The sequence below is a fragment of the Aphelocoma coerulescens genome, assembly GCF_041296385.1.
Source record: "Aphelocoma coerulescens isolate FSJ_1873_10779 chromosome Z unlocalized genomic scaffold, UR_Acoe_1.0 ChrZ, whole genome shotgun sequence".
NCBI classification, from domain to species: Eukaryota; Metazoa; Chordata; class Aves; order Passeriformes; family Corvidae; genus Aphelocoma; species Aphelocoma coerulescens.
In genome coordinates this window covers 4,238,068-4,255,781 of record NW_027184085.1, presented here as the reverse complement: position 1 = coordinate 4,255,781, position 17,714 = coordinate 4,238,068, and positions in this window count along the sequence as shown.

Below are 17,714 nucleotides of genomic sequence, written 5' to 3'. Positions count from 1 at the left end.
TTCTTTTTCTTCTTTTTTTTAAATTTTGTTTTGAAGGGTTTCCAAAGAAATTTTCAGTTCAAGAGATCAATATGGGATTCCTGACCTTACAGATCAAGAATAAGAAAGCCCTCAGACAATGAAATAGCAGAATGATTGGGTTAGAAGCTTCAGGAAGATTTTCACCTATGTTTATGTGGTTGACTTCAAGTGCTTCAGGATCATAATATGTATGAACGGTATAATTTGTAGTGCCTTAGCCAAAAAATGCCAAAATAACCAAAACAGTCTTCTTCACTCATTTACTTACTCACACATACAAACACACTCATTTTGCTCCTTAATTTGGAAAACATTTGTTACAAATCTAGATGGCTGCTGTGACTAGTAGGCAGCAGACCATTCTTTTCACTTTAGAAAAACATGTGAATGATTTATCAACATGTTCATCACAAATTACCAAGTTTCAGATTTAAAAAAAAAAAAAAAAATATAGGGCTACTGGAAATCTAATTGCTCAACTTTAGTAAAGTGATGCACTGAAAAGGTTTCCTGATCCAGTATCTGACTTGTTTCAATGTAGGATGTAACCCTGCCTACCCCTATCCTCAATTCAGGAGAAAAGATATTGAATTATATAATCATTAAGGTTGGAAATGACCCCAAACATCATCAAGTCCAACCTTCAACCAACACTACCATGACCACTAAAGCACAGCACAAAGTGCCATCTCCACTCATATTTTACACACTTCTGGGCATGGTGACTCTGATGGGAGCCTGTTTCAATGCTCAACTTCTCTTTCAGTGAGGAAAGTTTTCCTAACATCCAATCTAAACCTCCTGGTGCAATTCAAGGGCAATTTCCACTTGTCTCATTGCTTGTTCCCTAGGAGAAAAGACCAGCTCCCCTCAGGCTTCAACCTCTTTTCTGGCAGTGGTAGAGAGGGAAAAGGTTCCCTTTGAACCTCTTTTTTTCCCAGTACCCTCAGCTGTCCCTCATAGAAATTTTGTCCCAGAGCCTCCCACTGCTCTTTAAGTCACCTGGTTTCTCTGCTGACTTTCTCCTGACTGGAAATGGGAGGGGTTTTGTGACCATTTGTCACCCTGTTCTACTGAGCTGCACTATGGACATGGAGTGCCATCTCTGCCATCCCAGGTGTCCCTTCATGCTAAGCAGCAGAGAAGACAACGAGGTGGGTTTAATGATTTATTTTTTTAGTGAAAATAAAGCAGTGGTCTGAACAAGCAAGAGTGCCAATGTGAACCTTCTGGCACCCTGAACAGGGGAAGAGATATTATGGTCTGAAAAATGAGAGTAATCTTTGCTTTTCATTGCAATAATGTCCTTTGTTTTAAACAATGATTGGGAGATCTGATGAAAATAACATCCTCCATCTCCAAATGTGCGCACCTGACATACAGTTTATCACTTGTTTTGCAGAAAACTGAAAACTATTGTTAGAAGAGGTGTGTGAGAGGCCTTGTAGTCTATTACTGGGTTTGTTATCTTTATTTTGCTCTTATTATCCGAAGACAATCTTGTGAACTTTTTCTTATTAAAGTTTCTAGTACATGAATGTTCCACCTGCTACTGATAACACTACAATAATTGAAACAGTGGACATCTGGAGTGAAATGGTCTATCCTTTTAAATCCACATGAGATTTTTATACCACTTTAAATGAAAGCAAGCTATCTTTCTTGTTTTGTCCTAATCACACAATTCATGTGCTTCAGGATTATTAAGTGTAGAGTAATGCCTGGAGGCACATTTAAACATCTACTTAGTGACACTCTGGTAAATTTATGAAGGAAAGACAAATAAATGAAGAAGCAGGCTCAGTGGAACAGAAATCCTGAAATTTTCTATCCAATACCTTTCTTATGCATAAAAGAAATGTATTTTTCTTCCCTTTCCCTGTTTTCATAGGTTGTTCTCCAGCATGTCATATTGCCATTTCGAGTAATAAATACTGCATCAAATTTGTCACCTTTAAAGATGAGAGAATTAAAATAAGAAAAAAGGAGATTTTCACTAATGTCAGCATTTGAAAAGGCGCTTTTTTTTTTTTTTATCATCTTATTTTAATACCTAAGTTAACCTTCCCTAGTCTCTTTAAATGCTGCAAAAGGAAAGTGATATGTAAAAACCATTCACTTTGGTGATCTTCTATATTTCCCTTCAATCACAGGAGCAGAGTAGATGTTCCCCATAAGGAAATGTACTTTGCAGCCATCTTTTGGGCAGGTTGATTCACCCAAATCCCTTCTCCTGTAAGGACAAGTGGTTTAATGTTCTGTTCAGTTTAGTTCCAGTGGTGTAATTATCAGGGGTATAACAAAGACAGTGAAGGAATACAAATACCAAATTCCTCCCCCTCTTCAAGGAAGACTTACTCCCTAGAGGCAGGAATGCCTTACATGAAAGCACAAGGAAGACACCTCAGAGGCACAAAACACCTGTAAAGCTGCTGGGTTCAGCCCCTGGAGGACTCCTACAGAGGAGGGTCCCTGAGCAGCCTCTGTGCCCGCTGTTCCCAGCTCCCCCATCCGCAGCACAGCACCAGCCCAAAGCCTGGGTTTTCTTAAATCCTGGCATACCTGGACCACCAGGAAGGTTTTAGCAGCCACGAGCAAGCCACAATGTCTTCAAAAGAGTTATATCTTATTCCAGAGATATGATGGTTGCTATAAAAAGAAAGATATGCAGGTAATGGAGCAGAGGCAGCTTTTGCTGTCACTGGCTAAGAAAAGTGATAGCTTTTTATTCTCCTTTCCTCTGTGTTTCTTCAGTGGCCTGTAAGCCAGCTCAGAAAGCCTACACATCCTCTTCTGTGGCTTCTGGAGATCAAGTAGAACTACATTTGTTGTCAGTTAAAAGATAAAGTTTTCATGTACACACACACACACACTCATCCTCCTACCTCTACACACATCATACTGCATCATTTATGCTTCAAAAAATTAGAGTCATGAATGTTTTCCTGTAGAGCCTCTATTTTGTAGGAACTCACAACCTTATTTACTCAAAACGGTAGGGTTAAATTGATTTTAGATGGCATGATATTAATCTTTGCTGTCTGCTTTAAAGCCATGGCTCTAGGGCTAATTACTGAACTCGTGTGTTTTGGAAAACTGACTTCATTTTTTCTCCCACTCTCTGCCACCTTTCCTCTCAGAACCAAGCTCCTTGCTCCTCTCTTCTGTATTTTGAGATGTTCTTATATATTCATCTCTCCATCAATTGAGGGTTGTCTCCCAATTGATGTTTTAGCACACAAGTCCCTTCAGTGTCTGGATTACCCCCACATGCTGACAGATGAGTTAGAGCAGCAAAGAGAAAGGAGTTTGGCACATAGCATGATAACAAGAATTTACCAATTGCCATGCAGCTGTAGTGGATTTCCTTTGTTGTGCCCCAGGGCCTCAGTAGATGTTTAGGAAGAATGACATTTCCTGACTTTTTAGTTTTTGAAAGCCTGCCTTGACTTGTCAGCTTGTGACTTCCAGGCAACTTTGGTGGCATCTTTCCTCTCTCTTCAGCTTTTCTGAATGTTTTCTGTGGTTTTGAACAGCTTTTTCCATAGTTGCTTTGAGACATTTGTCCTGAATTCTTTCTTCCCTCACTCCTTTCCCACTTGTATCCCTCTTGGTTATGAATAGAGTTCTTTTCATCTTGGTTTTAAAGCCTTTGCCCTATAGAATCTTCCTCTTTTCTCAGTGGCTGTGAGCACACCATATTTCTCCCCATTAAGGTACCATTTATTTGTGCTATGGTTTTGTCCTTTTAAATGAGGTTTTCCTCCCCAGGAGTGCTTGAAACACTCACACAGATGTTCATTGTTTTGTATCTTGGGACACAAGGTGACAAAGATGAGCAGCCAACACAGCAGGACGGAGATCACACCTGCCCTGAGGCTGAGACATGGTCCCCAGGTCTTAGACCTGCAGCTGTCTCACGGAACACGGTACAGGCACCCCTGGTCTGGGCTTAACTGACATCAAAAATAGAAGTATAAGCTCAAGGAGAAATTAATAAATATATTAATAATTCTCATTATTCAATGAGAACCTAGTCAAAACCAATGCATTAAATAGAAGTAAGAAACCCACCCAGAACTCAACAAAAACAGCTTAGTTGGAGTTTGGATTTTGAAGATAACGATACTAAATTCTATTTAGAATATGAATAATGTAAAAAGGCAAAGTGGAAACTTCTTAGATAAAGTCATTTAAACTAGCTGTAAATCACAATCTGTGTTAATCAGGAATCGGCAGGAGAAGAAAGATAAGAAATTATTGTGCACTTCTTTTCTTCCAGGTCCTTCACAATAAGGTAGGTAAAATGTAGTGCCGATCTCAAAGATAATTTTCCTTCCTATGAAAAATTTAAATTTTTCAGAAGCCACTGTAGGGTAAAGTGTGGGGGACAAAAGGATTTTTCCTTGCTAAGTATCATGTGAGATATGGTTCTGCCAAAGAATCAAACCACCATGGAATAATGTAAGAAAAATGCTTCTGAATTATAAGGTCCATAAACCACTGTGGAAGCAAATATATTGGGTTTTGGCTTCAGTATTTCAGTTCTGGGCCAGAATATTCTTGTTTTCAACCAAAGACTGGAAGATTTCAATTTATATGGGATCATAAAGTTTCATTTTTGTTACCTTTTTAATATTAAACATTCCCACAAAGCAGGATCTTGTTAAAAAGGAAGCCAACCTTTATAAACACCTAACTCTAACCAAACTCTGCTGTCTCCAGCCATGGTGAGCTCTCCTTTATCTTCCCAATCCTGTAGTTTTATTGTTGTTCATCTGTTCATTTGGCAGGTTCTGGTTGGTTTTATTTTGGCTTCTTATCACTTTGGTTTTCTTTTTCCTTCTTTTTTTTTTTTTTTTTCTGGGGGGTTATTGGAGTTGTTGATGCATTTCACTTGATAGACCTTGTTTACACTTATCTCAGAGATGAACACCAAAACTCATGTGCTTATGGTATACACATATATGTATACACACAGACACAGTGTCTCTCACACACACTTATGTATGTATTTTTATATAAAAACATGTATTTATATGTACATACTTCAACTAATGGTGTTCAATCTGTTCCAGGGATGCATACATTCAAATGTTTATTCTGCTGATATTGAAGAAGACTGGCTTTCTTACCAACAAAACTATTGTAAATGTCTTAAAATTAAGCAACAAGCTTCGGGCAAAAAGATGTATGCACAGCAAAAAGCTATTACTTACAAGACCATATGTGCCAGAAGGCAAATACTCCCATGTTCAAAGACAGAATGGAGGAGACAACATATTCCAGTTCTGAGTCCTTTTAATGCATCTCACTTACACACACAATAAAGATTTTTGGATCAAGCTGACTGCTTTCTTTCTACCAGAGTAATCAAGCTCTACATCATTAACCTTTCAGTTTGCCTGGCAGATAATCTGGGCGAGTAGCAAGTGACTACTCCTCCGGGCTTTGGAGGCAAGCCAACACAATTACTCTCACCCTGTTCTTTGAGGTGGCAGCTGCAGAGAGATCAGGATGTAGAAAAGAACCATGAAATCAAAGGGTTACAGACTTTGGAGCCAACTCTTCATTCATCTGCCGATCAGCCAGAGCTCCTAACTTGGACGACAAAACCTTGCAGCTCACTGTCCATGATGAGCAGTTACAAACCATCAGTCAAGCAAAGAATGCCTTCACAAAGGTCTAATGTTAGCCCTACTGTCCTTCCACCTGTCTATTTTCTGGTGCTGGTGGTTGTGGCAGTAGTATGAATATGTAACGGAGCCAAAAGTATGCTGTCTTGCAGATTCTGTTCCCCTAATATGTCTAGTTGGATAGTGTTATTGTATAAAGTCTACTGACATTCTGCCAAATGCCAGCTTCGATTTTTGGAAATGGTTTGTGCTCAGAAATTTTCATACACGGACTAAAAGCACTCCCCTACCAAATGCTCTCACTGCTAGGTAGTGAATATGGCAGCTCTTTTGTGTTGGTGATGAACACAGTTAAGGAGAAGGTGATCACCTGTGAAAAACAGGTAGCAAAAGGAGGTGACACCCGAGTCATTGTCCAGAATCTGCAGCTTCATAGGAGATGAATAATTTCATTACATGAAGGCTGTGATATCTTCAAAGGAGTTGCTGGAGCATTCCGTAGGAGACAGAATAAATAAATGTATAAAGGGAAAGAGGAATACAGAAAGGTGAAGTAATTTATCCAAGTCATGCTAATCGTGTTGGGCAGAGAAAAGATCCCAGACTCTCTACATCCTCAGCCTGTATCCCAGTTGCTAAGCAACTGTCCTGAATATGAGGGTGCCCAAAGCACAGTATATCAGATGCTATAACATTGGCACTCTGACACCTTCTGCTTTGATTCACTCTGTATCTGAGGTCTAATAAAGAAAAGAAATGGGTCTCCTTGTCTGTCTGTAGCTTCAGCTCATCTGCATTTAGTCTCTTAAATGAAGTCCCCAAATTAGGGGTCCGACTGAGCTGTAAGCTTCCTTACCAGCTGACGTAGAAGACCATCACCATTGGCTGAGTAGTGCCACCTCAGGTCTGAAGGATTGCAAGCAGGTGTCTGTCTCACATGTCTTAAGGAGGGAAGGAAAGGTGATTAGAATGATTAGGCTTCTAGCTCAAGATGTGCCAGCCATAGGCATAATATCACATGAGACATATCTTGGTTTTTCTGTCCTAAAATTCTGCTGAAATACATATTTCATCGCAGTAAAAAAAAAAAAAAAAAAGGCTGAAATGCTTAATATCTATGAAAAAATAACAGGGGATGTTCCGATGGACAGAAATGGATTCTTAAAATTACCAGGCCAATGCCTGGAATTCTTCCTTGACAGTGTAATTACATGGCACATCTGCTATAGCTGACTTCCGGGTGATTTTCGGTTGGCAATGTGGAGGCATCCATCAACCAGCAAATATAGCTCATAGGCCTAAAATGACAGCCTTGCCTTGCCTGAGAGGCATCAAGGCCAGAGAGATGATCTCCAACAATGAATTCCACATGAATTTGCAAGGGAGCCAAAGAACTGGTGGTGAAAGTGCTGAAGGGCAGAGAGTGAAGTGGTCCAGGCAGCCTCGCTCACAGTAAGGATTTGTCAAATGGCTTTTGTTTGCACAGTTCCCATGTGTTGCACTCCTGAAGCAGCAGTCACAGAGCTTTCCAGGGCACCATAGCCTCACACAGTGGAGGAAAGTTAGAGACTGAGGTTGGAAGTCACCAGAGCAGAACAGGAACTGGAGAACTGAAGCTGAAAAAAAAGATTTCTAAGGAGATCTCTCAAAGTCTAGATGAAATCTGCATAAATATAAATTATTTAATATACTCTTTCACAACCACCAAAACTTACAGGCATCTAAACTTCTTAGGCATTTTTCTACTCAGTCTAAAGATACATTTCTATGTGTACATATCTATATATGATTATAAGGCCCTAATGATGCAACAGAGGGAATGGCTTCAAAATGAGAGTAGGTTTAGATTAGATGTTGAGAAGAAATTCTTGGCTGTGAGGGTGATGAGGCCCTGGCACAGGTTTCCCAGAGAAGCTGTGGATTCCTCATCCCTGGAGTCTTCACAGCCAGGTTGGATATGGCTCTGAGAGACCTGGGATAGTGGAAGGTGTCCCTGTTCATGGCAGGGGTGGAATGAGATGAGCATTAAGGTCCTTTCCAACACAAACCTTCCTATGATTCTATGAAACCCATGTCTGCCTCCCATCAGCAGTTCTCTGGAAGAGTGCTGAGAGTGCTACTATTCATGTTGGACTTGATCTGAGACTGATAGTCCAGCTGAGACTGAGTTGGTTGGACTTGATGACCTTGGAGGTCTTTTCCAACCCTGATATTCCGTGAGTGTAATTCTGAGTGTTATTTCTTGCTCCAGAGTTGCGATGTGCATACACAAATACCATAGAGACAGAAAATATATACACATATACACACACACATATATGCATACACCTATATGCACATATATTTTATTAAATTAGCGTTGAAAAGAAAATGCAGATATTACACCCATACAGTTGAAATTGAATCAGGCTGCCCTTCTGTGGGTCTCTGTACTGCTGCAGTTCTGGACACAGAGTGACTCAGCCTCAAGACAGAGGACAGGGGTTGCCAGGGTTCTCTGTCAAGAAACCTTTGAATCAGTCCAGGTTGAGTAGTTTCTCCAGATTCTTCCTAGGATGATGGCACGGTTGGGTTTGATGAATTCTGTGGAATGAAGAGACAGGACCATGTAGGCAGAACAAAGGACATTTTAACATTTAAACTAAGGGGGGTATTTTGCATTCAGTGACTCAGATTTCCTCTTTGTGTTCTCTAAAAGTCTTCTCCATTTACCATGAGAGGTTTTTTTTATTATAAGTTTAGTTAAGGACAACTAAATATTGGAATAACTTACTTAGATTCTCCATCTACTTGAGCATCTAAGTAGAAACTCCACAGCTTTCTCAGAGATGAGGTCATGAAGACATTAATGGTTTGGCGCAAGATTATACACCCTTTGTCTTGGAAAAAGCTCACCAGATACTGAGAAATTCCATTTAATTTTAATTTCTTTACTTACTTGACCTTCATTGTGAGAGATGTAATTGTCAGCTTCAGCGAAGCTACAGCACTTCCATCAAGTGAGAAAGGCCTCCATGTGCTATACATATTTTACAGAACAAAATAAAAAACATCAGAATGAGGGTTAGAAAAACTCTGAATACAGGTTCCTAGAATTCAGCATTTAAAATCTCATTTCATAGAACTAAATCAATAACTGAACAATTATCAATGAGTTTTGCTATCACTGAAATTTTAAATAATGCTAAAATGTTGGGTTTTGTTTTTAATTGTTTGGATTTGTTTTTAAAGACTTGTCTTCTCTGCTGTTTGTTGTTTTCTGCTGTCTGCTATTTCCATCATGATGCAGCAACAACATAACAATGTTGGCTGAAAGCCAGCTTGAGAATAGACTGAGCCTTCAACGGATTTTTGATGCATGAATATTTTGAGGGGGCATTTAAATGATGTTTGTGCTTCTCACAGTGTGAAAAAAACAACACTGCCAGGTTTCTTTGATCTACTGGAATCAGGCTATCATAATACAGAAATAGTTAGCTGAAATAAGTACATTCAGGTAGCTTCTTTCTACTTAACTGTGCATCATTTGCTTCTGTGCTCACAAAGGAGGTTTTCATTCAGCTGGGGCAAAGTGCACACAGTTATTGATGGTTCAAGTATTTACTCTTTAAAATGACAGTTCTGAAAACATATTTCTCTCACCACACAGAGAGTGGGAGGGCAGTGGAAAGGAGGAGATAATTGAGGGAGCTGGAAGTGAAATGATGTTCATGTCTGTCAGATGCTATTTCCATTTTAATGACTGTAAAGAGGAGCATCAGAGAGCTGCCAGACAGCAGAGGTTTGGGTCACCACTCATAGTGTCAGATGTTGGGGTACTCTGAGCTGGCACTCACGATTGAAGGGAGGAACATGTCTCCTTGCTCCTTCCCTGGGATGGACTGATACCGTTTCAAGTTTCTGCTATTCCACATCCTAAGGCTTCACTGAGGTGGAAGCCGTGTTGTGTTTGACAGCCTACAAACACAAGGACATTCATCATACCTTCAGTCGGCAAACCTGCACTCTGAAAGATAAATATTGATGATTTGGTGGAGCAAGCAGTCCAGGAGAGGGGGAGGACAAATAATAACAGGTTGTGCCAGTGTAGGCAGCCTGGCTCTGTACCTTGTTTAGAGGAGGACACGTTGCTCTGATGGGAACAATCCTGAATCCGTGTAGCCCAGTGCCTCACCTCCATGATTCATGAGCACCATGTCTAGAAGAATTTGGGACAGTAAACATGGGCCATCACACAGATCCTTAGTATTCCTCCTAAATGCTCATGCTGATGCCAAGGAACTCTCCCTGAGGGCTGAATGTCTGGAAACAAATATTTGGTGCAAAGCTGCAGCAGCATTCTGTGTGCAGAGCATGAAGACTCATGCTCAGCATGCAAAACACTCAAATACAGTAATCACATTTTGTGAACTAACCCCAGTATGAGCCACCAGGTCCTCAGGGTCTCTGTCCTCCAAAGTTTGTGGGATTTGGACACAAGACTAGAAGAGCTCTTCAAAGGAAATTTCAAGAAATGCAGCTTTAAAAAGAGAGCTTTCAAATACTTCCCAAAAAATATTTGGCCTTTTTATTTCAACTTTAGCAGTTCTTGTTATCTGTTTAAATATTTATTTGAAGTGTCCTTTAGTTATCACTTCTGATGTTTCAGAAGGTTCCCCAGCTTAATCACTCAATGTAGGAAAAAAAAGAGCACTGTTGCCTTTTATCTGTTTTGAACTTGCCAGCCTCCTTAATTTTATTGCACATTCTCTTGTCCTGCCACTAGCTGAGAAGAGAAGCACCTAATTTATCTTCTTTAAGTCATTCATTTTTATCCTTTCATTATGTCCTTTTGCCCCTCTCCTTTCTAAGGTAACTCTTCCCAATCTTTTCAATCATTCTACATGATGGATTTTTTTCTCTTCTGCCTTTTTTATTTTCCCCAAGAGATCACTTTCATTTGTCAATTTTTTCTGTATTTTTTTTGTTATTTTGTTTTTACAGTAGTGAAATGATACTTCACAAATTTTTCCAGATGAGACCACATTTTGATTTATAGGTTGGCTGTGTAGTATTTACTGTATCAATCCCCATCTCAGTTCTTATGAAGCCTCACATCTTGTTTGAATTTTTTTTCTTAAAACTACAGCTGCATATGGTAGAGAAATCTGTCTTCATTGATACCCAGATTCCTTTCCTGGGTTGAGACAGTGAATGTATACCCCTGTCAGATGTACAAGCAGTTTAATTTATTTTTTTCCCTTCAGTATGCCTTACTTTGCATTTACTGGCATTGAACTTCATTTGCCCTCACATGGTTTAGCTAAGTCTCTTTGAAGTTCCTCACGGATCTCTCTGGTCTGTGCTTGCTAAATAACTTCGTGTCATCTGCAAGTTTTGCTAACCTCAGTATTACCCTCTTTCAAGATCATTAATACAGATTTCGAACACGAGATCTAATGCAGAACAATGAGGCGAGGCATCCCACTGTTCACCTTGTGCCACTGACTATTTATTCTTCCCTTTGTTTCCCATCTTTCACAGATTTTCAGCCCATGTTTGATGCACTCCATGAACACATCAAATAAGTGAAACCATAAGCATGGTTTAGCATCAGCACGCCGAGTTTTTCCCACTGCTTTGAATACAATTTTTGTGGTAAACACAGTGTGTTTTTTTCCCTTTGTCCAAGAAATCCCCTTTTCTTGGGGGATTTATTTATTTATTAACTTTCAAACATCTCTGGAAACTCCATTTAGGTAAATCTAAACTTTGTCACTGTCTGAGAAAAAAGCCAAACCTGTTTATAGTTAGGTACACAGTTCAACATTTTCAGAAATTTTCAAATTTCTACCTATGGGAGGACTTTGTCATTTCTATCTCTGAGTAGCTAAGGGTTAGGGAACTACATAAAAACAGATCACTTGCCTTTGTGATAACTTTAGTCCTATCTCCAAAAACATCAGCACATGTGAAAGCACATCTTTTTTGCATAAAAAAGATTAACCTTGATTTTGCCCCCTATCTTAGGAGGAGAATATAAGATAAGACAGCTTTCAGCTAGAAAGGATGCACCTCTCTTCACTATCTTCTGGATTATCAGGCCTGTGCTGCTTCACTGTCTGAAAGCTTCTTCCTCTACTTTATTGTATACATCAGATTCATCAAAGTGACTCACTCCTACACCATGGATACTCCCCAAAATGAATATGAAACATTTTTTTTTTTTTTTTTTTCAAAGAGTTTTCAATATGAGCTTAAAATTGAGCTGGTTCTGCAAAGAATCTTTCCAGTTATCTAAATAGCCAAAATATCAAGACAAAGGGAGTATAAATGATGTATGAGTTCAGTCATACCAAATGTTTATTATTTGGAAGAGATACTTATAGAAAATGTTTAGTTGCCTGTTTAGACCCTTTGCTCAGGAGCCTTCACAATATGCTGAGAAAAAAGGGAGATGTCATCACTTGAGTATCAGATAGCTGACACTGATATTGATCCTACTTCCTCCTTTTATCTTGGAAGTCTTACTTTACAATAGCAATTTACAATCCATAAACATTTAGGCATTGAGTTCTTGTGATGTTCCCTGGGAATGTGACTTCTCATATGACAATGTCTTGATTCTGAACCGTTTATTAGCATATAGCTTAATTTTTTAGGTTCCTAGTTGCTGTGGCAAGATCCACAGAATGGAATTTGTATGTAAGAGGTGGAGAATTAGTAAGTTTTTTGGGGTAATCTGTAGGGAACTGGTGGTAATATCACCCTTGGAGGCATTCAAAAAGTATGTAGATGTGGTGCTGGGGTATGGGTTAGTGGTGGACCCAGCAGTGCTGGGATAAAGATTGGACTCAATGACCTTAGAGGTCTTTTCCAAACTTCTATGATTCTATGAAATGCTGAGAAATATCCCTCTCACTTCAAATTTTTTCCATCTGAACTTTGCCAGTAAAGGAATTTTCTTCCATTTGGGATGTTCAAACATAAACCCTCTGTCTCGTCTTTATGACAACAAACAAACAAGCTCAGGCAAGAGTCTTTTTTATTATTATTTTTAAAGTTGGAATGATGGGAATTAACTATGTTTTTATATCTCAAGTCTTAGATCCACCTTCCAGCATGTGTGGGATCTGAGTTCAGATCCCCCCTGTGCCTGAGGAGATTTAAAACCACACCGCTTATCTCCTGATGCAGAAACATTTCAATGGCAATGATTCACAAAGCCTAATTTTCAAATATCCAATCTTTCTAGGGTCTCAGCACTTTGCTAAAAAGGTAAGAGAACTGATTTTAAGTCTCTTCTTCAAAGTGGGCAGGATGATCCTTCAGTTAGAGAACTCCTCACTCGTCAAGTTCATGGATGGTTTTTCTGTCATTTGCAATGGAGAAGGAGCATCTCTGGTTCCTCTCTGTTGACTTCTTTCATGTGTTCTGTTCAAGGAGAAAGTTTGGTATTTAGATAACTATCGATAAGGGGGGTTAATTTCTGATTTTTCTTCCCTATTTCCCACTATAAAGTTTAGAGAATTCCTACATAAGCTTGAGACCTTCCCTAAATGCAGTTTTATTCACTTAGCTCTCTCTCCATCTTCCATATGAAGCCAAAGCACTCTAACACTGCTGAAATATAAAGATTTCTCTAAAACCCAGGAAATTAAATGTGATTTGTCCTTGGAAACTTTACACTGTGTTCCCAAGACACAGCTTCAATCACAAAATGACATAATGACTCCTGAGACCCAATTTAGGAATCTGTGCTTGTCATTTATCTTGAACTTTAGGAGAAACTGAAGTCGCATCTCCAGTTTTTGTCAAGAGTGTACTTTTGAGGAAATCTGGTTGCTCCTACTTCTTGCACACACAGAGGGGTCTCAAAGTCTTTCAAATCAAACAAAACTAAGACATGCTCTTGAAAAATATACTTGTCCTGCAGAACCTGTTGCATGCCAGTTCATAGGTCTAGGCTAAAGATAATCTGAAAAAAAAATTCTTTTAAAGTGTAAAATGGCCCTCAACTGCAGCTGTTTCACTCTGCAGAGCTGCTCCTCTTGCACCATACTCATTCCTTGCATAGACAAACTGTTGAACTAGAATAGATACCTCAGTTTATGTGAGGTATATTTGGTAGTTGTCCTGATCTTGCTAAAGCATAGCAATTTTCTTCTCTCAATAAGTGGCTGAGCATGCCTTTCTCGGTGAAAACCTGATTGCACATCACTTGATTGTAAAAGAAAAACGTTCTTTGTGCAACCTAGGTTGCAAAATCCCTTTACCCTTTTCACTGGGGGAAAAAATTAACTAAAAAAAAATAAGTGTTAAATCAAGTGCCAGAGAAAATATTAAACAGGTAGTTATCTAATTGTAGTTCCTTTCCTGTAGGTTGAGAGTCATTTAGTAAAGAATGAATAGAATCAGTGAGATTTACAAAACTGGAATAATTCATACTTGGCAAGCTTCACAAATATTCCTTTTTTTCTTCAAACACTCTTTTCACCACAAACCTCTTTCCCAAGCCACAATCCCCAAATTAAGAAATCTAATAAAACATATGTAGTCACTTCTCTTTTAGGAGTGAAACAAACCACTGTGGGATTATTTTTTTTTCTCCATTTAAAGAAAGAGAAATTAGACTGAACTAATCAGCATAAATTGTATGGGGAACTTTATGACTCATCATGAGGAAATTCTGCTTCATCTTGATTTAAAAAGAAATAAAAAATGAGGATTTTTAAATTTACTGAAAGAAAAGGAAGATTAACTGTGCTCTGAATGCAAGAGCTTTCCAGGAGACCAAATAAGTCTTCTATAAACTGATTTGCCTTTCTGACTGCGATTTAGTAGAGTGACACCTAATTTGTTCTGAGAGTCATTGATGCCTCCAACACAATGGAGGATGACAGCTTGCATAACCTCTCTTTCAGCTCTCATCTCATTTATTCCGTTTGAAGTCGAGTTCCGACAAGCGAGAGGCACAGAATTAATATTACCTTAGATCAGCTCAGTCTCCAGAGGGAGCAGCAAAAGCTTTTCTGGAAACAATAAACCCTTTAAACATGACAGGAGGAATAGGACCTTAGGAGGTATCTGAAAGTATCCATTATTAAAGAAAGAAAAAAAAATACATATATCTATGTGGGTCACTTTGATTGTGGGTTGGTTTTTTTTTTTTTTCACCTTAACAACAAAAGATGAGCTACTGCCAGTCCTACAAACAAATTTAAAGATGTTGGATACTTTGTGGTTAACATCTATATTATACACACAAAACACACACACATACATACATATGTTTTCTTTTTTGTTATTGTAGCAGAGTCCCTAGCCGTGGATGGTATTTGTTTTGACTTTGAAATTCCCTGCTTGTTTGATCTGGTTCCTTTCCAATTTAAGATAAAAAAATCAGGAAGGGAAATTCCCATCACATCTGATAGTTTATAAGGTCAAATTTAATTATTGCAATTTGCATTTAAAATTAATGTAACACTTTTAAAGTGAATCAGAGGAAGCCAAAGAGATTATTTGTGCAGACAGCTTTGTAGAAGGAACAAAAATAAAGATGCACGACAATGTCTGTGTACACTTTAATCTGTGGTCTACAAAACATCAGCATGGATAAAACTGGCACAATTCCATTCAAGTAATAAAACTACAGTGAATTATGCCAGCTAGCAGTCAGTCCTTATATATATATTTAAAATTTACATATATTTAAATATTTATGTTATATCTATATATGGATAATGTGTGTGAGTTCGGTTGACAATTGAGATACTTAAAGGTAAAAATATATATATGAATGAATGTATATAAAGACTAGAAATGTTGCTGTTTATCTAAAATTTTCACATCAAGCTACATCTGAAGAAACGAAAAAAAATCCCCCAGGGGTTTTAACAACTAAGAGTAGATAGTATTAAAACAAGGGCTATCTATTAATAAATTATCTACCCAATGGATAAGCCTTGCAGCATTTTCTTTTTGTGAATTCTCAGTGGACTTCAGATTTCTATCAGCAGACATCCAATTTACATGTGAATCATGATTTCATCATATCATATCCTGTCATTCCACTAGGAATAATTTCCTGTCATTCCACAGTGAATCATTTCAGGAAAGTACAGATGACTTAATAATTTACAATTAAATAGTTCATGTCATGCTGGAGCAAACCATGTGAAAAGAATCAGTGTATTTGCCACACAAATGCAAATACCTCTGGGAGATGCAGGGTGAAGAATAGAAAAGAAGGGAAGAGGAAGAAGAGAAGAAAAGGCAATGATTTAATGATGGACAGGAGAATGGCAGCATGTAGCAGGACAGTGGAGTAGGAGCCCAATTTTAATAGAAGTCAGAGAGGTAGATGTAAATGAGGATGTTAGGTAGATTGGAGAGAAGGCAGCCCAAATATCTCTTTGATAGGAAGGGTGATGTAAACCTTTCCTGTTCTGCAGAATACAGGAGAACACTTAGCAACCTCAAGGGACAAGCTATAGGCCTTCTCACCGAACAATTTACTAAATGAATATCACTTGTCTTCCCCCCAGTCCCTTCTCCTTCACATACCCACCCCCATTTTTTTTTTTTTTTTTTAATAGGCTTTGAATTTCAGCATTTTGTTAGAAGTTCAACATTATTTGTCAGCAGCTTTGAGAGGTTCTACATATGGCTTTGTGCTAATCTGTTCACTTTGGCTGTGCCTTTTATCTTGTTTGTGATGTGTGGCCAGCTCCACTGCAATCCCCCCCGCCTAGAAGAGAAAGGAGAGGAAATATATTCTTGTGGTCTTTGATACAGTACTATTAGTTCTCTTTTCTGGATGGGATTCATCTTCTTTAGCTTTAGACAGTTACAATACAGATGTCTCTGTCTGAGATACTCATCACTGTCTCATTTTATGGTCTATGGAAAAAAAAAAAGTGCTGTAAAAGGAGACTGTTCTGTCATACATTAAACACTTTTATTCAGGATGAGATAAATTTCACTCTAAAACTGCCTATTTCATAGAATCATAGCATCATGGGATGGTTTGGTTAAAAAGGACCCTAAAGATCATCCAGTTCCAACACCCTGCCATGGGCAGGAACACCTTCCACTACACCAGGTTGCTCCAAGCCCCATCCAACCTGGCCTTGGACACCTTCAGGGATGAGGTAGCTACAGGTTCTTTGAGTAACTCATGACAGTATCTCACTACTCTCATAGTAAAAAATTTGGTTTTAACCTAAATGTACATTCTCCTTCTACAAATTTGTCTCTATGATTTTGGTGGGTTTTCATTTGTTTTTGGTTGGGGCTTTAAGAAAACAAAACAAAACAAAACAAAACAAAACAAAACAAAACAAAACAAAACAAAAAAACCTATGATAACAGCCCAGATGGAAACATCTACAAGCTGGATGTTCAAAAGTGGGTGCAATTAATACAATATTCCAATTCACCTTATTTTGGTAATAATATAAGAGGATATAACAGATAACAGGTTGGATGCTGGAAAGGGTTTTTGAGCGCAAAGATGAATATACCTCTTCAAAGCAAAGTAAACAGACAAAAGATGACCCTCTAACTAAGATCCAAAATAAAATCACTTACCTACTAGACAAACATCCCTTGGGAAAACATTCTACCAGGGTGAGTCATCATGAAGAAGGGCAAAACTTGGAACACAAAGGCAGAGGAAGACAGATAGAAAAAATTAGTCCTTTGATGGCATTTAATAGTCAGGATAAATTAATTCCTTTTATTGCATTAATTTACTCATATACTACAAGGGCAAGGCAAAAGGTGTCATACATCACTACAGCCATGCTTTAAACTTGCTCTTTAAAAATGCTTTTGGTGTAAAAGAAGAAATAGTTAAGAGTTGATGAAAAATGCAATGTTTCACTAGGATAATCTTTACTGTAAGATTTGTCTCCAGCCTGTAAGGAAACTTGAGCAATCTTATGTACAGACTCTCAATCAATTTTAAGAGCAGAAATCATAAGAAAAAGGGGTGCCTGGTTAGATACTTTTCTGAATGCAGGGTATATTGGATAGTGGAAAGGTAAATTAACTACCAAGGGAGTTAACTTCCAG